Source organism: Macaca thibetana, chromosome 6 (assembly GCF_024542745.1).
Source record: "Macaca thibetana thibetana isolate TM-01 chromosome 6, ASM2454274v1, whole genome shotgun sequence".
Lineage (NCBI taxonomy): Eukaryota > Metazoa > Chordata > Mammalia > Primates > Cercopithecidae > Macaca > Macaca thibetana.
In genome coordinates, this window is record NC_065583.1 from 78,817,598 (window position 1) to 78,839,234 (window position 21,637).

At 41.1% G+C, this 21,637-nt stretch overlaps 1 protein-coding gene across 16 annotated transcripts in view; it reads right to left on the reverse strand.

Annotated features, from left to right (window-relative positions):
* Nucleotides 1–10,341, reverse strand: part of PAM (peptidylglycine alpha-amidating monooxygenase) — a 283,361-nt gene extending 273,020 nt beyond the window's left edge. For 15 of the 16 annotated variants that reach the window (XM_050794857.1, XM_050794855.1, XM_050794854.1 and 12 more), the window contains exon 1: nt 10,114–10,219. The gene's annotated coding sequence lies outside the window, so the exon portion shown is untranslated. Of the gene's footprint in view, nt 1–10,113 lie in introns of all 16 variants that reach the window. The other variant, XM_050794832.1, reaches the window with a different exon arrangement.
* Nucleotides 10,342–21,637: the final 11,296 nt, after the last annotated feature.

A 21,637-nucleotide genomic window follows, 5' to 3' on the forward strand; every position in this document is an offset into this window, starting at 1 on the left:
ATTATGTGGAAAGCCTAAACAAATGTTAAAGGGAAGCCTTCAACTGAATAAGAAGTACAGAAAGGGTTGTAACAGCATGTGGGGTTGAAGTAAGATTGGGGACTTTTAGCTGGGCTGATGAAGGGGTTGTCATTGACAGGATAGACAAACAGTTACCACTGACAGTTTTTGAGCAGGATTTGCTGTGGTAAAGGAAGCTGTTCTAGTAGCTGTGTTAAAATCAGTTTAGTGGCAGAGCAACCTGGGATTGTAATCGATATAGTAAGGGACTTTGAAAAACTGATTAGGGCTGAAGATAATGACCCCATAGAGACGCTTTAAGTTTTAGCTACCAGCAAGACATTCTTGACACTTTTCTTCCCTCACCCCCTGTATTTCTGGACAAACTGGTCATCTTGGTATTCCTTGGTGGTGGAGGTGTAGAGGCAGAGTTCCTTTGTTCCAGCCTCAATATCTTATACCTGTTACCTCTGCTTAGTAGTTAGCTCCCTGACTTCATCTGTGTTTTTGCTCAAATGCTACCTCTTCAAGAGGTTTTGTTGACCATCCTATGTAAGAGGACCCTCTGCTATCATTCTCCATTCCCTTATTTGCCTAATTTTTCTTTACAGGACTTATTAGTACCTGATTATATATATATATATGTATTTATTATATATATGTTTTTATTATGTATATTACACTTAATGATTATCTGTCACTCCCATTAATAATTAAGCTCCATGAGTCCAAGGACATTTTATATACTGTTCGGAGTTTTATTTCTAGAGCCTGGCACAGAGATTAGCATAAAGTAGGGAGTCACTAAATATTTGTTGAACAAATAAAAGAAAATCCCAACTTGTTCCTGAGTTCAATTAATGGTATTCCCCCCAAAACACTTTCAATCCATCTTCACTGCCACTTCCCAGTATCCACCACCAGAGTGGTACACACTGTCATGTCAAATTAAATTCACGCAAGAGCTATCCAACTTCTCCCCACTGACACTCACACCCCAATCCAACTCACAACCCCACAGATGATCTCACCAAAACACAAATCACATGAAGTCCCCAGCTCCTACCTAAAACACTCTCCATTGTTCTTATGAGGAATACCAAATTCTTCACGTGGCCAGCAAGACCCTGTGTGGACTGGCCGCAGCCAAGGGGTCCAGCCTCAGTAGCTCTTCTCTCCCCTTGACCCTCCTCAGTTACTTGATTTCATTCTGTTCCCTTCTGTAAAGGGCCTCTGCACAAATGGCAGTTCTCTCTGCTTTCTGGAACACTTTTCTTCCTACCCTATCTCACATTCTCCTACTCACACTTCAGATATCAATCAAGTGTCACTTCCTCAGGTTCCTATTATATAAGCCCACAAAATTGTACTGTTCTATTCAGAGCATTTACCTCTGCTTGTAATTATACATAATTATTTGTTGTTGCTGTCGTGTGTATATTTTATTAGTGATTGCCTTCCTCCTATACTCTTCACTCCATGATAATGCAGACCAGGAATTTTTTGCTCATTATTGGATCTCTGGGGTCAAGAATAGTGCTAGGTACATGGCTGACACTGAATGAATATTTGTTGAATAAGTGAAACCCAAGAGCTAGACGTCACTGTCAAATACACAGATAAAAAATTTTTCCACTAATACTGAGGTAAAGCTGAAGGCAACGATATTAGTGAAAATCTGTAATAGGACTTAGAGCTATTATTAAAACAGAAGGAGAGGGGAGGAACCCAGGGCAATGCAAACTGTAACAGTGCTAACTATCTACTGGATAATAATGGGACCAAGAGAGTCTGTTTAATTAGGGAACTAGACAAGAACTAGTTCAAACAATTTACTGACACCAGGTAGTTATGACTTAGGTAGTGACAGTAACTAGGTGAAAGGTTATATTTACATATCCTATTAACAGCTCCTTGATTCATCATCAGTCTGCTCTGGAAACATTTATCTGTGCAGAGAAACCATTAAAACTTTCCTTGGCATTTTCTATTATAAAAATTCTGTAAAAAGTCCTTAGTTCCCTGGAAAATGTTTTAAAGACATTTCACTGTGGTCGATTAGGCATACAGTAATAGCTAAGTGAGGCAGGGGCCACAGAGGAAATGGCATATAATAGAAAGAACCACTTCGCTCCTGATTAAAGTTACTCATGTGCAGCTTGAGAAAACGTACCCACTAGAAAGTTCTGAGCACTACAGGGTATCACGGGTTAAAGGACAAGGCCTAATTTTTTTTAAGCCTCATTGTTACTGCTTTATTCCGAAAATACGAGAACCAATATAATTCTAAATTCTCCCCAGGGAAAGAAGGAGTTTATTAGTTTACTTTTATTTCCTTATTTCAGACTTCTTTTAAAATAAGATGTAGCATTGATGAGCACGAAAAAAAAAAATCTAATATTGATTCCATTCATTGAAACCCATCAGTGACTCATGCAGTAAACAGCAAGTCTCCTGGTTTTGTTTCTGAAGAGGGCACACTGACAGTTTCAACAGCATACTCCAGTTTTACTGGAAACAGTTTTCAAAAGATGACTTACCACACCCTGCCTGAGAAAGGACAGCATGAAACTGGGGAAAATTCTGATCTTCAGAAATACAATAGACAACAAGTATTTCCAATTTCATGCTGTTTATATGAAGAGAATGGAGGCACAAGGCAAGACTAGCCTGAAGCACAGGTAAGAACTGTGGCAAATAAAAGAGAAAGGAAGAATGAAAGCACACTGAACAAGTGACTTTACCAGATTTAGAGGGGCTGAGGAAGGGGGATTTGGGGGAGACAACCAGCCTTTTCTACCCCTACAGAAATAAGATTTCAAAATTCACAATTAAAAGAAAAAGACATTTAACAGAGTAATGGTTTTAAACTAAATGGAGAAAAATCTCACTAGTTAACAAATGCCTGCTTTATGCAAGGGACTCTACCTTTACACAAAACCTAATAGCACATGACTTCGACTCTCCCAGAATTTACTGAATTTGAAAGGAATGTCTATGAAAATAAGGCTTTGTTGATGGAATTATGTAAATAACAGGTATACATATAACCTAAAAAAGTTTTCTTTCAACACTATAGAAGTCTCCAATTACATGCAACAATGATCATGTTATTCAAAATTAATATCTTCATAAAAGTTCCCTTCAAAAGAGTTCTAAAAGGTAACAACCTTGGCAGGTTCTGGGTGCTATGTATATAAGTGCTTAAAAATAATAAATTCAATCTTTAAAATATTCTAAACTTCAGACTTTTAAAAGCTTGAATTAATCTTTATGTAAGTAAAATTTTACTGCACTGCAAATGAGTACTATTTTAAAACAAACTTACTTTGGCATAAATAAGTGAAATTCTCAATATATGAAATTTATGATAAGGCATTTTTAGCCACGGAAAAAGCAGGTAGTAGTATGATTCTTCCATAAGGGCCTCGGACTTTACTTTTATTTATTTCTACCACTGTTTTTGTTTTGCTTATGTTGTACATGCAGCAGTGAACTGTACACTCAATGCAGGTAAAAACTGTCCTTTTTACTGCAACTGTTGGCACATTCTTTGTGCATTTGCTTCCCAGTACTTGTGGTCCACACTCTCCACAAAATGAGCTTCTCCTATCTGAGAGGGAAGCAGATCTGCTGCTTTGATTGTTTCTTGGCATTTCCCCCTAATTCTGCGGTGTCATTTAAAGTTGTATTTTAAAGTATTATGTTTTCTATTTTTTGAGTCCAGTTCCCTCCTTTCTTGAAGCTGTCCTCTTAAACTCCTGAACAAGAGCCATCTGGAAATCTTGTTCCTGTCCTCCATCCTTTCTGTGAGTACATGCCAGCATAGCTGGGTTGCAGCAGTCACTGCCTAGGTGCTGCTGGACTGGCTATGCTCCAGACCCTCACTGTTTTTTCTGTTCGTTTGTTTTGTTTTGTTTTTATTATACTTTAAGTTCTAGGGTACATGTGCACAACGTGCAGGTTTGTTACATATGGATACTTGTGCCATGCTGGTGTGCTGCACCCATCAACTCTCACTGTTAATATGCAACTCTTGTCCTTTTGTGTTAAGCATGGTTAGCAGATGAAGCTCAAGACAGTGTTCAGAAGTTCAAGCTCCTTTGGGCACAGATCCTAATCTCACAGTCACACATGATTTGAGTAATGCCATTTATATGTAGAACTTCTGCTGCCACATGTTCCCAGTCTGCCTAGTCTCCAAATTGACAGTGTAGATACTTTTCCACTTCTTTTCCCCAAGAGGCCTGAACTAAGTACTGTATAGGTTATCCAAACAGAAATATTTTCTTTGTATTAAAGGGGCTCCTATGAATCTAACATGAAGCCAAACATCATTTTTATGCTGTCAAAATCAACAACTTCTACTGTCCCTACTCATCTACCAACACAAACAAAATTTGTAGCTTTAAACCAGCAATGTCCAATAGAACTTTCTGCAACAATGGAAATTTTCGATATCTTCTCCGCCCAGTACCATAGCAACTAGCTTCATATGTGCTATTAAGCATTTGAAATGTGGCTAGTGCAATGGAGGAATGGGTTTTTAAAATCTTATTCCATTTTTAATTAATTTATACTTAAATTTAAACAGACAATATGGTTAGATTGCTCTCAATAATTAAGGGTCTGAGATTTTTACCCTACTTGCAGGCTAACGAAATTAATGTGCCACAGTTTCATGACGATGCTGGAAGAAGACAGAAAATTCTAGGGTCAGAAACAAAGGACTATACTACTCACAAAAATATCAGCAGCAGTAGTATCAGCATAGTTGTGCCAATCTCCTGAAACTCGGTTCCCCCCGTGTGATGTGAAGCGGATACTCAATGCATTGTCAGAGGGGAACCCTGAGCTTAGGGTCTTGAATATTTTAAACTGGACAGTAAAACCTACCTCCGCTTTGCTTCGGAGGGAAAGAATACCTCTATCTTCTAAAACTATCTACTATACAAATATCTTTGAGAAAAGAGTCTGGGATGAAAGCAGGAAATGCCTTTGCTCATAAGACATGCAAAAGTCTGAGTGACTAATGGAGAATTGAATCCCAACATAGGGGTATCATACATATCTCTGAAGTCCACTCATCTCCCTCCTGCTTGAATACCTTGCTTTTAGCCACACTTCTTCCTATGACCATGGTAAGCTTCCAAATGGTTATCCTTCTTCCACCACTGCCTCCTCCCACTCATTCTCTATACAGTAGCTAGACTGCATCTTGTAACACAAATCTCATCTTGTTTCAGTCTTCAATGTCACCCACTGTCCTTAGGATTAGGCCACCCCTCCTTAGCAAGTTCCACAAAGCCAGCACTTCCCTTGCTTGTCCGTTTAAGGTTTATGCCTTTAGTCACATTAAACTCCTCTCATGTTCTTACATGTAGAGGTCATAAAGTGGGAGCCCTACGTTGAATTCCAACTACATATTTGTCTGGTTTGGCCCATAGAACAGTTTTTAAAACATTTGGGCTATTTCATATTTGGGAGATTTCATATTTATAAAATATGAATTTTAAGCTCCTCTTTAGAAATCAAGGCATCTGGTAACACTTGGCCTGCATCCCAACCTGACAATACTTGGCTGAAACTGAGTATCTACTTCTCCCTTTAGACAGTCTGGATTCTCCAGATTGCCACGCGTCTCCCTCCTGCTCTTAACCTATGTATTGTTTTACATTTTCTGCCTTACTTCCATTCTAAGGCATCATGCTCCCTTTGGTCTCTTTCAATCTTCCCACTTCTTCAGCTGCTAACTACCACTCATGCTTCAGGTCTTCGTGTATTCATGCCACTAGGAAGTTTTCCTTCACCACCACCAACCCAATTAGGATGAAATGATGCACTGTGTGACATTCACCTATCCAGGACCCTGCCATCCCATCATATCTTCCAAGGTTCTCTGCACTGCCCTTATCATGACATGAATCACATGGCATTATAATTATTTTAAATTTTGTTTCTAAATTTATAAGTCTCTGTTTATAGATCTGCATCCCTGTCTACACCTTCAAGTCATAAGAAAGTGACTACAACTGTCTTGTATACTATTGGATGTCAGTGCCTAGGAAAAAGCCAAACATATAGTGTGGGCTGAATAAACACTTGTTGCATAAATGAATGAAACAAGTTAGCTGAGGAAAGGCTACTTCAAAATACTGGGGAAGAGTGTATTTATATTTTTATATATGTATTTATTTTTAAAATGTGGACCACCGAAATTCCATTCCTTCCCCCTCTCCCCCTACCCTAGAGAAACTAAAATAACTACTTGAGTCGTAGCGCAATAGCTATATACTGGCAATGTGCTAAGAACCACATGTGGGTTAGTTCATTTAATGCTGACAACAGTCCTTTCAGGTTAGTACTTCATTATTCCCATTTTGGAGAGTTAAACCATTCAACCCTGGATAAGATGAAGGCCTTATTCTTCACAACACTACAGTAAATTGTAGGGATGCATGATGACTTAAATTTCTGCCAGGAGACCTGAGAGCACGTGACACCAACAGCAACTTTATTCACAGCCCGTCTTTTTTTTTTTTTTTTTTTTTTTTTTTGAGACGGAGTCTCGCTCTGTCGCCCAGGCTGGAGTGCAGTGGCCGGATCTCAGCTCACTGCAAGCTCCGCCTCCCGGGTTTACGCCATTCTCCTGCCTCAGCCTCCCGAGTAGCTGGGACTACAGGCGCCCGCCACCTCGCCCGGCTAGTTTTTTTGTATTTTTAGTAGAGACGGGGTTTCACCATGTTAGCCAGGATGGTCTCGATCTCCTGACCTTGTGATCCGCCCGTCTCGGCCTCCCAAAGTGCTGGGATTACAGGCTTGAGCCACCGCGCCCGGCCTTCACAGCCCGTCTTTTGAGCTATTTGTATGGTTTTAATAATTAGCTTTCACATTCAAATGGTAAAGAGAGTACTTATACACACAAGAAGCTTTCGTGGCTATTATACCAAATGACACAGCTTCCAGGGCAGTAACAAGAATCTTTAATCTCATTTCACAAATAGAAAAACAAAGGTATGGAGCAATAAGGCCAAGTGTAAAGTTAACGTTATGTCCCTCAGGCTGTCCCCCAGCCTGCCATGCCTTAATGTGACAGTCCACAGCCATCAAAGCGCGGTATGTAAAGCCTAATAAATTCTGCACATAGCAGATAAATAAATTCTTCCTAGGGGGAAGAAAGAATCAGAGATGTCACTGAGTCACAAAAAGTACAACCTAGGCAGAAAGTCAAGATCTCTGGTCAGTCTTTTCCAGGTGGAATTCTTGCTCATTCTTTGCCCCAAAACACACACACACACACACACAAAGTTTTAAAAAGAAGCTAAATTCTAAGAGGTTGTTTTTTTGTTTTTTGTTTGTTTGTTTGTTTTTGTTTTGTTTTGTTTTTTTGAGACAGGGTGTCTGTCTGTGGCCCAAGTTGGAGTGTGGTGGCATGATCACAGCTCACTGCAGCCTTATCCTCCCAGGTTCAAGAGATCCTCCCTCTTCAGCCTCTTGAGTAGCTGGGACTACTGGCGTGCACTACCACACCTGGCTTTTTTTTTTTCTTTTAATATTTTTTGTAGAGAGAAGGTCTCACTATGTTACTGGTTCAAACTCCTGAACTCAAGCAATACTTCCGACTCAGCCTCTCAAAGTGTTGGGATTACAGGCATGAGTCATCACACTTAGTCTCACCAAGTCTTGTAACTTTTAAACTCAAATTTCCAGAGAGACTTCAGGACCCACCAGGCCTTTAAGTGTTCAAGTTCCAGCTTATTAAAAATATTACATTAAATATCTGTATATTTTTCTAGGCATTATAATTTCCTTCCTGAAGGAGTTGAGAAAAAAACTGTATGTGGGCACCACAATTTTATTGACGTGTTGAATGAAGTTAGAATTAAAATGTCTATAGCTTTTAACATATGATTAGCACATCATACATGTGTAGAATGCTTTCCTAAGCTTTCATTCTAAAAACACAGAATTCATTTTATTTCCAAGTGCACCTTGATGAAGTAGAAGCACATGGCATTTTATTTTCGAAAGCAATGTCTTAGCAAACTTGTTATTTCTTCCAATCTATTATGTAAACACACCAAATTATTATTTATTTATGTATTTATTTATTATTTTTTGTGTTTTTATTTTTTGAGACAGAGTCTCACTCTGTCACCAGGGCTGGAGTGCATGTAGTGATTTCAGCTCACCGAAACCTCCACCTCCCAGGTTCAAGCGATTCTCCTGCCTCAGCCTCCCAAGTAGCTGGGATTACAGGCGCCCGCCACTATGCCCAGGTAGTTTTTTGTATTTTTAGTAGAGATGGGATTTCACCATGTCGGCCAGGCTGGTCTCGAACTCCTGACCTTGTGATTTGCCAGCCTGGGTCTCCCAATGTGCTGGGATTACAGACGTGAACCACCGCACCCGGCCAAATGATGATCTTAAAGGGCCTTTGATAATGCATTCTTGACCTCATTCTACTTGCCATGTATAGTCATTAGAAGACTGTTCATATAAAAATATGAAATAAAACGATATAGTCTTTAAGTTACATTGGAAGGCCCTTTAGGACAAGGAACATACTCTATATCTTTATATCTTTAAAGCATGTAGCAGAGTGCATCGCACATGAAAATGCCTATCAAGTCAGGAATGCAGGAACGACAGGGCTTACCATTTAATATCAATTCTAAAACTGATTATTTATTTTTGAGACAGGGTCTCGCTGTGTCACCCAGGCTGGAGTGCAGTGGTATAAACACAGTTCACTGCAGCTCTGACTTCCTATAAAGCTGATTTTTTTTTTTAGGCCATTTACTTGCTTCATAAAGTAACTAGAATGGCAAGAACTATGCTTTTTTGTGCCTGTGATTATAAACTGAAAATTTACAAACAATATGTCACATGTTATTTGAGCTAAATGTCTGATTTTACCAAAATGAAGGCATCCTTCCTGGATTATTAGAATTAGCAGTATATTTAAGTTTGCATCTAGAATAGAAAAGAGATTGTAAATAATGTAAAACATCTGAAGCAAACAAAGTCCAATAAGATCTTCCTTCTATTTAAATTTCTATGACCGCAAAGGCACAGGATGTAAGGTCCATAGCTTGGTACACGGGGATTGGTGGGGAAGAGACGATTTCAACTCTGAACCCTGATAACCAGCTCCAGGAACACATGCCTTTCAGCCCCGCAAAGCTACTGACCAAATCTCCCAGAGAGATAATCACATCTCAGCCAAAGGACACGAACTCAGACGATCAGAACACAGGACCTGCCATCAGGCAGCTGCACGAGACAAGAGACCGTGCTCAAAATCACGTAATACCCTAAGTCACCCCAAGGGAGCCCCACAACTACCCTCAGCTGCGGGCAGAGCTGACGCATATTTTGCAAATGACAATACAGAGGTTCCGATGGGGCGGGTCCCAAGGCCACACAGCTGGGAAGGTGACTGAACCTAGACTTAACTAGTATCCCAAGTGGTGGATACTTCCCATTCTGCCTGGGCGATCGCGCTTCGCCCTCGTATTACACTCCGAGGCTGGTAAAACGGCAGGAAGAGAGCAAAGCTGGGCCAGGACGGGAAAGAAAGAGGGGAGGGAATTTCCACTGCTTCCCGGCACTCGCCCCCACTCCACACCCCAGGTTGCTACTCGGCGGCGGCCTCTACTTCCCCAAACTAGACTCAAGGGCGGGCAGAGGACCAAGGAGGCTTTCTAGGCGTCACGGAGAGTTCTCCAAGTTGGGGGCAGAAAAGGCGAATGAACAAATTGTACCCCCTAGGGTGAGGGCACAAGGAGAAGTGCGGAGGTGAGAAGGACAGGAGGGGAGGACGACCCCTCACAAACTGACCAGGGACTTAATAATGATGGTGAAGTGTGGTGAGAGAGGTTGGGGAAATGCGAGAATGGCTCAGTCCCCAAAATCCTCCCTGGCCACAGCGCTGGATCCCCGCCCCATCCCCCCACCCCCGACCCGGGCAGCCCGAGAGAAAAAGCAACAACCTCCTGGGGCACCAGGAATTGGTGGCAGCAGGATCCCGAGCCTGGGCCCCCTTTCGCACCCCCACCCTCACCCTTGCCCTGCCCGCCTCGCAGTGGCGGCAGCGGCAGCAACACCAACCTGCGCGGCCACGGGCTCTGTCCCGGACGGAAGCCGGAGCCTGCGGGCGGCGGAGCGGCGGGCGGAGTTAGTTGGAGGCTCCGGCTCCCTGGGCGGGGACAGGCTGAGCACGCGGCGGCAGCGGCGGTGGCGGGGGCTCCCTCCCTTCGGCGCGCGCGAGGCCCAGCCGGGTCTGCCGCTCGCCCTCGACTCCTGGGGCAGCTCTCAGTCCCTCCCCAGGGGCGACTCCCGGGCCAGCCCCGCGCTCGCCTCCTCCACGCCGGCTGCCTCTGCTCTGCCCTGCCTCTTTGGGCGGAGGGGCCGCGGGGCTTGGGAACTGGAGCCCCAGCGAGTCCCCAGCGACTGCCCGCAGCTTCCCGGGGTTTCCCTGCGAGGGTCGCGTGTGCTGAGTGTCAGAACTCACGTGCGGGCCAGAGGTAGCCAAGAGCTGTAACTCTTGCCCAAGTGCCCCGGGGAGGGGAGTGAAGGCCCGGCCTGAAAGTCTCTGACCCTCCCGAGTCTCGTGTCCCTAGAAGCAGCCCTGCGAGGTTGGCCACGACAGCTGCCCGGAGACAGGCAGAGGAAAATGTCCGACTCTCCCTCCGCCCAGCCTCGGGCCAGGAGAACGTTTCCGGAGAGAAGGAAGGACCCGTTGACCCCCAGCCCTTGCTCCAGCCTGGATACCTGGCTGAGTGCATGGAACTGGAAGGGACGGCAGAGCACCGGGGCTGAACGCGTGGGAAATGTGCGATTTCTATTCACACAACCCCCTTGCCCGGCCCCTGGATTCAGGCCACCTTGCTCAGGTCTGCGCAGTGCTTCCCAGTTCGCACCTCCGACCGGAGGAGGGAGGTGGGTATCCCTTTCTTAGCCTGGCTTCCCGCCTCCATCGGTATCCCTTTCTGCGAAACCTTTTTAACCTGCAGAGTGCCCAGCGCTCACACACCGATCACTTCGCCCCTAAACTGCGGGCAGGGAGCTCTGGAGCCATCCACATCCCCAGCCTCACCCCAAAGCAGGAGAAAGCAGGGAGCCGCGCGTGGGGTGGTGGGGGCGGGGCTGGAGAGTTCCTGTAGGAAGCTTTTATACCCAAGAGGCTTGATGATGTGCAGTACTGACCCCACACACAAATTGGTATGCGTTTAATTGAGGGCAGGTATTTGCCAGGGTCTCTCCCCATCTGCAGGTAACCGCCTGAGTGCGTTCACCGTGCCTCTTCCATCCCCAGCGGCAGCCCAGCCGCCTCTCTTTCTCCCAGAGTCCCATCCTCCTCTCCCTCACGCTCTCCCATCCCAGCTCCCTGCAGCGCGGGTCCCGAGCTGCTCCAGATCCCCGGCACCCAGCTCTGGTCTTTCCAGACAACTCCTCCCCTTCAGAACCTGGTGTCGTAGCCGGGAGGTTGGGAGAAGGGACACTGAGGAAAATAAAGAAGGAGAAGCCAGTGGACTGGGAAGAAGGTAGGAATGTGCGAACCGAAGGGGTACGTGGAAGAGGAGCTGTGGGAAACGAGGTAAAGCCTTCAGGCTCTAGGTGGATTCCCAGAAAGAAAATCAGTTTCTTCATAGGGAAACCACCAATGCTCGCTGTAGACCGATTGGAAAATCCCTACAGAATCCCTAGCGAGCAGTGGCGAGACTGGTCAGGGCCTAGAGCATGCGTCCACGAACTCCATTCACTTCCCAACCCAAATTCCAAGGTAGGCGGATGACCCTCGTTCTGGAAACTGATTCTGACAAGGTGTGAGAAGACACGGAGCTGAGTCTGTTTATGGATCCCCGGGCTGTTCTTCATCTTTAGACATCTCCTAAGTCACTTTATGTCTTCCTGCTGGTCTGGGTTACTAAGGAAAGCAAGCACTTGAGACCCTCCCTCAAATATGTCCTCTCTTTCTCTCTCTCTGTGTGTGTGTGTGTGTGTGTGTGTGTGTGTGTGTGTGGTGAGAGAGAGAGAGAAAATGTGGAGAGGCAAGAGTTCTAGGCTATGGTGTTTTGTGGTTTCTTTCCTTCTTTCTTTCTTTCCTTCTTTCTTTCTTTTTCTTTCTTAGTTCAATTCAGTACACTGTTGTGCCAAGATGATTTTCTTGTTTAGTGGTGACTATATTTTTGCCTTAAAAAATATGGGAGGGTAGTTGGGACAAGGCTTATAAATGTAACCTGATGGTAACCTCTCACACCCTCAAGATCCTGGTTGGCACAGCCAATTTTAGCTGTGCTGTCAGACACCCAGTAGTGCACCCCGCCTCAGAGCCTCAGACTTACAGCCTCAGGGCATTCCATCCTGTGTGCAGGCCAGCTTGGGCAGTGGAGCCAACCACCTCCACTTAGGTAGGGAGAAGCCTCCCTTTTCACTCTCCTCAGGGCTCCACCCCACCTGAGGTTGTCTCTGCACTCTGTGTCATTACAAAACTAGTCCTTAGTGTCCCAGTTTTACTTTCAAAAATACTACATCCAATTTAATTAAAAAATCTCTTTCCCTCCCTCTGCTTGTTCCCCCTAATGCTCAAAAGGCTAGGCCATTGAAAGTTCAAAAGGGTAGAAATTTCTCCTTTTCTTCTCATCAAAAGAAAAATAGTCCTTGAAAGAATCTTATTAAACTTACATCCTTTCTGAATATGGCAATCCCTTGGTATTGATTAGTTATTTTAATTTTACATTAATGGTACGATCTTATTGCAAAAGGTGACCAGTCAGCTGATGAAGATAAAGGGTCTAGTTTCTTCCTGGAGAAATTCTGACAGCTAAAAGAAGGGGAAGGTTGATTTACAGACAGGAGAATTGGTCTCCGGCAGTATTACAAAGTAGATGGAGATGGACATTCCTTTGTAAACCTCCCTCTTTTTTCAGTTTCTTTCATAGCAGCCTTGTCCACCTAATACTGCCAGTTCTCCAAGCCAATTTACCTCACACAAAAGTGTTAGGGACTTCAGATTCTACTTCCTACTAGTGTTTGCCTTGAAAGAGAGCGACATTTCAAGCAGAAGTGAGAGAGTAAAGGAGGATTCATAGAAAATATTTCCTGTACCCTTTATTTTTAGACTTTTCTCATAGTCATTTTATGTAAAGATGGATCTGATGGACAGAACTTACTCTGAACAACTTGGCAATTGTTCAGGCCTACAGGCTTCTTTGAAAAGTTTTCAAAAATGCACCCTTTCTCATTTCACAGCACTTCAAACATGATCTAAGGGTACAGAAGGTTACGTTGAAGTAGCAGAATAAGCTTCAAAATGGTTATATCAAACAGTCAAATTTGCTTATGCATATTCAGAACGACAAGAGAAAATATTAATTTCAATTAAGAAGTCATCAAAAAGCACCTTGTGGGCCGTATAATGAATAGCCCCATGTTAAAGTAATACATGTTTTTTCTTTAACAAATAAATTTTCCTCTGAAATATAGACATCTGTCATGGAGTCAATTATCTTGCACAGCTTGTGCTATAAAAGCACATAAAAGCAATAATATACTACATTGCTTATTTGAAATTGATCAGGAATAGGCAGCTGCATGCTGGCATGTCTTTAATTTCATGGTGTTAAGAAAAGACTATAGAAGTATGAAACAGCAAACCCTTTCCTACTGGAGTACTAATTCAATTACCTATCATGATATATATAGGAGGAAAAATTTTCCTCATTAGCTGGCAGAAACACTATGGGACTATTTTCTCGTCTTACTCTGCTAACCTCTGCAGCGAGAGCGTGAACATAAAGTTTCCTTTGAAAACAAAGGGATCACTACACTCTGATCAGCTCCAGGGGTGTGCAGAAGAACAAAGTTAGAAATGGTATTCTGAGGACATAAATTATCATTTAAATGAGGTGAACATTTATGAAATGTATGCATCAAACAGATCTCAAGATTTGAAAAGTGGAATAAGAGGTAGTTAGACCAAGTTGAACTTCCTTGATGTAATGCAAATGTGAAACCTCTTTCTTTCTTTTCTCAGGACGACTCGCATTCTCCCCTCTATCACTGCATGCTGCACACATAAATAAAACAACAAAATATTTTGCAGAAAGCTCTGCCAGGTTAAGTATACAAAGCCTTCTTGAATATCCCATATTACTTTATCTTGTGACACTTTAAAATAGATTTGAAAAAAAAAATCTTAAGGGGAATATTTTAATAGCTTCGCAGAGAGTAGAATGTATTATCATTATGGTACAAAGGGTATCATTCATTTTTAATTCCTTGCTCCACAGGTGTTCCCTGCCCAGACTGTGGTTGACACTTAGAGGGCCTAATTATGATTCACATATCCCACATTCCCCAGAAATTGGCCCCTCTAACTTCATACAATGCTGTTATTCAGAGGAGAAAAATACTTTTCAGTGCTACTGGCTAGACGTAGTGATTCTCAATCTTGTCTACATATTAGAATCACCTGGGGAGCTTTAAAAATCCTGCCACCTCAGCCCTGCCTCAGACTGGCCTCAGACCCAATAAACAAAAATCTCTGGGGGTGGGGCCTGAGGATAGGTGTTTATTTAATTCCCTAGGTGGTTTTTATGTATATTCAGGGCAACCATCTGTAGAGTATAAACACTTAGCAAATAAAACTATTCTTTGTTAATATACTATTAAATATGAACTACCTACCTATTAGATGCAGTTAAACAATTTTTTTAATTAAAAAAGTTAATTTGATTTGACAAGGTAGGTTCTCCATGCCAAGTTATGTCGTCTCTACCTACCTCAGGTTTCTGGCTGTGCTAGCAAGGCTGGTTCACAAGGAAAATCCATGACATCTCAAAAAAGAGACAGCAACATATCCATGACCTACCCTCATTTTGGTGGATCTGTGACTGGAATCAAAGCCATAGATCACTGTAGGAAAAGAGACATGGGGGAAATTGAATCTTACAGGTCTTAAATTCCCACAAGTAATCCCCTCTAGCTATTAAGCCATTATCCAATTTCGCAGTTAAAAAACAGATACATGCTATAATTAATTCTTTCTATAAAGTCCAAGGTCTAAAAACAAAATAATTACAAGGACAACCAGGGTCATCAATTTGATGTAGATTCAGCACTAACAAAGAACCAAATATTTGATTCTGAAAAAGGAGTGTTAAAATGCTGCTGGCAGTTTCACATAAGTAGTTAATACATTCAGTATGCTTGTGGAATGAAAATAGCCTAATACAAAGAGAATACATGATAGTTTATATAAATAAGATAATATAAACCATAAAAACTTTGTCCATACACAGTTTTGTATGGTGAGATAAGGTGGAATGAGGTGAAGCAGGAAGATTCAAGGGGAAAATGTGTTGATAGAAAATGGAAACACTGGAGAAATTGAATAGGCTAATGTTATTTGACTGGACAGTAGAGATTACAAGGTCAAGTAAAGTCTAAGTAAATACTGTTTTCTCTACTGGCTGATATGAAGAGATTACTAGCAGCCTAAGAAATTGGTATGATGGTGATGGAAGCTAGAATAATCATGGAATCGCTTGAAGTTTCTGGAAATCAATGTCTGTGACACTCAAAGTTCCAAAAGCTTTGATTTTTTTTTTTATAAGTAATTTATTTAGTTTTTCACCAGATGGATGAATTTAATTTCCTAATAAAAGGGAAGAAATCCCTCATATTTTTCAAGTGAAAAATGTACAAAAAGGTATTCATGTATATAAATTAAATTGGAAGGATTGATAGATTCCTTTAAATTATTTGAGTGGTCTCAATTTTGTCAAATTTAGGAAATGCATTATACTTTTCTGGATTTTCCCAAATAAGCATGTAATACATTTACTATTGGAAAAAAATGATGAATTTTATTTTCAAAGGGCATAATCTGCCTCCTTTGTCATAATCTGTTTCTTTTCAATAACGTGAAAACTGAAAATGAAGTATATTTGCTACACAAATATAAAACTACACAAATAGCTTTCTTGCTTGTCATATTTGTATTCTTTTTTATTTTGCAGCCGTCTCTATTTTAGATTCTTAATGGGATAGCATTGGAGATTTGTTTTCAACAGGAAAAAAACCCCAGATGTATAAAGAATGACATAGATTTTCCAGTCATATTTAGCAGCAACAGAAAACCACATAAGGGTATTGAAATTTTTTGGTTTTATCACAAATAGAAAAAAGCTTTTCAAATTAGCCCACAGGAAGTCAGAATACCTGCTTCTCATTATTGTACATTTATTGGTATTAAGCTGTGTGACATATACATTACTTCTCTCTGGGTGTCCGTTGTTTCATCATACATTGAGGTGTTGGTCTAGAGGACTGCAAGTTTCTTTTAGCATGAAATTATTCTATGAGAAAAATAACACAAAAATTAATGCAAGGAAATGCCTTGAGATTAGAGCTCTGTGTTTCAGAAAGATTGATGGCTAAAAGAAACAACTATTTTTAAATGCCGGCGTTTTCTTAATGCCTGACCCACCAGCCATGATGCTGTTGCCTGTTGCCGGAGGTTGTTGTGCCTGGGGATTATTCACCAACAGTTTTACTCTTCAAAGATAAGGGTCACAGCCTCCCCAGGAAAGGACACCGGATAAATTGGATGCTTTTGTATTTGAAGCAGTTATAGGAAGGGAATGGTGAAAGTGTACTCTGGCCATTGGCAGCCAGGTTGGTCCCAGCAGCAGAGATAAAAGAGAGATGGTCAGTAGGGGAATCATTGTGTGGGGGTATGGATGAATGACTGTGGACAGCAATAATGAACATCCAAGTTTACTTTCCCTACCTGCATTGTATTCTTTTTCTCATTCCTGTATACTGGTCTTTGCTGAGCTTAGAAGAACACAAAGAAAGGTGTGTGTCAGTCCTTGGGGAAGAGATATAAGAGCTATTTGTTAACAGCCATGGCAGTAGGGAAATGTTGGTGACATGATCTGACTTACAAAAGAGCCTGGGGTAGCAGTGCAGAGGGAGAAGCAAGAAAGAACACCATAACTAACTTGTGGAATATATCATGATCTTTGTGAATTGCCTGGGAAGGGGAACGTGATAAAAGGCAGGTCTTCCTATCAATCTAACTAGGTGGAAGATTGGATTACTGTGTGAGTATTAAAGGGAAAACACTGGAGGGTGGTACTAGTGAGGGCATTTCGGTTACAGGAGATCTTCTATTTGTTGAATGCCTACTATGTGTCTTGTTGAATGCTTATTGTGCTATGCCCCTCACTTATTGCAACTTTCTTTCCAGAAAAAAGAACTTGGAGAAATACACTAAATCAAATGGCAGGTTTCATTCATTCTTGGCATGGTTGCTCCATTAATCAATGCTCCATGGCTGCACATTAATAAGCATGAAGCTTTTATTTTCCATTTTCGTTTTTTTTTAATCCATTGTAGCAGTAGATTAATGGCCTCCAAAGATGTCCATGTTCTAATCCTTGGAACCTGTAAATACATTACATTTCATCACCAAACGAAAGGGAGTTTGCAGATGTGATTAAGGTTAAGGACCTTGAAATGGAAAGATTATCCTGGATTATCCAGGTGGGCCAAGTCTAATCACATGGGTCCTTCAAAGTAGAAAAAGAAGGCAGAAGAGTTGGCCAAAGAGATTCAAAGATGGAAAAGAAGTTGGAGAGATGAGACATGAGGTGGACCAGACTATTTCTGGCTTTGAAAATAAAGGGGACCACGAGCCAAGAATTGCAGGTAGGTTTAGAAACTGAGAATAACTCCAGGCCAACAGCTAAAAAGGAAACAGCTTCCTTAGTTCTACAACTGGAAGAAACAAGTCTGCCAGCAACCTAAGTGAGAAAGGATATGGATGTACCTCTAGAACCTCCAGAAGAGAAGACAGCTCACCAACATTTTGATTTTCGCCTGGAGACACACACTTTGGACTTCAGATCTACCGAACTTAAGTTACAAAGTTTGTATTGTTCTAAGGTGCTAGTTATGTTATTTGTTAAAGCAACAATGGAAAAGTAGTATACCCACTACATCTAGTATGAAAGCTAAGACTCATGCCTCTTCACCTTTGGCTCTCGGTAGCTTATACAGGACTGACATTTAGTTTGTGCACAGTCAACACTGGAGGAGAAAGGAAGGTAAAAACAGAGGGCAGGAGAGACGAGAAAAACCATAACCCTTCATTTTCCGTAAATATTTTTGGAAAAGTGAAAGAGAAATTCTATAAGTAGTCAGGGAATCAACACCAGGTATGGAATTAGTGGGGCAGAGGAGTAGGATGGAAGACCACCACATTGCAGCTCATATTTTGAGAAACTTACTGCATTATACTTCTGAGTGGACAAATACATACTAGCATGACTTAATAGTTCATGCCTGCTATCTATCTACCTGACCACCCTTTGCCAAAAAGCCTAAGAAAAGATTATTAGAATGGTTACTCTTTCATTCCAAATCCAAGTAATAGTTTTAGAGCATAATTGATTTGGAGCGTTTATCCTCTGCACTAGTATTGCCACTACAAAATTGACTCTTGCAATAATCTTATCCAAATGATTGAAACATGCATCTGACCACCCATGCATTCCCTTACCTGTCAACAATTATCTTTCTAGGTCAAGTCCCTGTTATTTGTTTTAAACATTTTAACTGGTGAAATATATCACAACTACTAAAGAGTATATAAAAGTACCTGTATTATATAAATATATGTGATAAATATATAGTATATATTATGTATATTCATTTTAAATATAGTATATGTTAAATATAATATAAAATACTATATTGTATTAAACATATATAATATATTTAATAAAGTATATAAGTCAAAAAGTGAATTCTTATAAAAACCTCCAGCTTAAGAAATGGAATATTGCTAGAACTTCAAAAGACCCTGTCACTTCTTAGTCATGCACTCCTCCTTTCCTCAGAGGTAAATGACATTCTGAACTTTATTATCATTCCCCTATAGGGTTTCCACATTTGTTTGTATTCCTAAACAAAATATAGTCATTCTATGTTTTTAAAATTCAAAAACATGCAATCAATACAATTTGCAAGGAAGTTTATATATGTGTACACACACAGATAATTAACAACATAATTAATATATATAATTCTCTTGTGAATTTTTTTTTCAGTCAACATGTTTTGGTGGTTCTTAGATGTTGGTGTAGCTGTAGTTACTTATTTTCATTGGTCTGTGTGCATACACTGCAATTTATTTATTCTACTCTTAATGAATATTTGGGTATTTCCAGGTTTCTACTGATACATGTTTTCTGGGGCATATATGAAGAGTTTCTTTAGGAGTGTACCAAGGTACGGAATTGCTGGGCCATAGCATATGTGCTTGTGCAACTTTACCAGGAAATGCCAAATTGTTTTTGTAAAGAGGTTGCTAATTTCATCCGTATTACTTTTCTAATTGAAAAGGCTCTTAACTCGTCTTTCCGCCTTCAGTTTTTCTCCAAATTAGTCTACCTTGTCCACTACCATTAGTCTAGTCTTCCTAAAATGTTGTTTTCAGAATATGTTTTCCTCACATCCTAAATTCGAGTTTTACTCAAGAACCCACTATAACAACTTACTCCCTACATCAGCGATCCCCGACCTTTTTGGCATCAGGGACTGGTTTTATAGAAGACCATTTTTCCACAGAGCAGGAGGTGAGGGAAGGGGGAATGGTTTGGGGATGATTCAAGCACATTACATTATGCAATTTATTTCTATTATTATTGCATTGTAACGTATAATGAAATAATTATACAACTCATCGAAATGTAGAAGTAGTGGGGGCCCTGAGATTGTTTTCCTGCAACTTGACAGTCCCATCTAGGGGTGATGGGCAACAGTGACAGATCATCAGACATTTGATTCTCTTAAGGAGCATGCAACTTAGATCCCTCAAATGCACAGTTCACATTAGGGTTTACACTGCTATGAGAATCTAATGCTGCAGCTAATCTGACAGGAGGTGGAGCTCAGGCGGTAATGTGACTGATGAAGAGGGCGGTAATGCAAGTGACAAGTGACAAGGAGCACTATAAATACAGTTGAAGTTTCATTGGTTGCCTGCTGCTTACCTCCTGCTGAGTGGCCTGGCTTTTAACAGACCACAGACCAGTACCACTCTGTAGCCCAGTGGTTGGGGACCCTTTGTCTCCATCAAGAAATCCAAACTCTTAATATTTTTCAAGGGTATTCACATTCACTATTCTCAAAAATTTTGTGCTAATAGACTGATCTTTGTAGGTTTTTATCCTTTAATCCATATTTTTTATTGTCTTCAAGCTTCAAGCTCATAAAATCTCCTTGCCTAGAAACCTTCCCTTTCCTCTCTGCACTTAAATACTACTCATGATTCAAAACCTCATTGATGTCCTCTTTTTCTGTGATACCACCCCTGGCTATTTCCATCTGCTTCCCCTGAAGTCTCCCAGCACCAAGTGTATGTTATTCAGTCATCCTTTAAACCCAAATTTGAGAGTTCATGTTATATGAATTCCTGGTGTATGCAAGGAGAAAATATGAGGGACTTAAGAAAAGTAAGGAGTTTGCTTCAGAACAATATAGCCATCAGTTATATGCCTTTCTTCAAGCAGAGACTGGGTGACAATTTGTCATGGGTGCTTGAAGAAGGAATCACAGGTAACCTAGTGGCTTGGACCTGTTCATCACCACTGTTGTCTGTAATGTGTGATTCAGAATCACAAGAGATGTGGCATGGAAAGCCCTCCACATTCTGATCTCAGCCTTCCCTTCCTCCTTTATCGGTCATCAGGCACTGCCAGGACCATTTGTTCTAGTCCAACTGATCTGCTTCCTGTCTTCCAGAGACATTGTTCTGCCTTTTTTTGGGTTTCTGCTTGGGCACCTCCCTCTACATCAGGGACATCAACACCACACCCTGCTGAGTGAAGTGCTCTCCATCCTGCGAGAATCACTTAAGAAGCATTTCCAGACCACTTTACTTTACTATGATGCTCTTCTCTCATAAAATTATTGGTGCCTCGCATATATTGCCTTATATTGTATGTGTAAACCTGAAAATCAGGAACTATCACTTAAACTCAGCCTAGCACAGCGACTACAACAGTGATGTTATTTAAAGACTAGCTCTTGATTGACACATGATTGATACTGCTGAAATAACTCTGATCTGTGTTTCTATTTTGGTTCTGTAGATGGCAGATCCATTTTGCATTCAAAGAAGGTTATCTTCTCTATGCTGAATTTACCCTCTTCAGCAAGATTTATGCTTGAATTCTTAACTGGAATATTGTTTTGTGATGATTATTTTTATTTTATTTTGTTTATTTTTTCTTTACTTTTTCAGCACACCAGTATAAAATACAGAATAAATGATCAGGATTTGGGGTACATACAATCCATGGATGTTGCCAGACTTCTATGTGTTCCCACAGTAGGAATACCTGGCATCTGTGATATTTCAATATGATATAGGTTTCCTATTTCTGACCTAATCTTTAAGCTCTTTGAACATTTTCTATTGTTGCTTTCTTTGTTAGACCTAAGAAATATCTAATTCTAATGCAAGATGGCATGGCCTAGGATTATTGAAAAAATTGTCTCTTCATTTTCAAATCTTAGTATTTTTTGATGCATAAATTTTCTTTTAAGCCTAGCC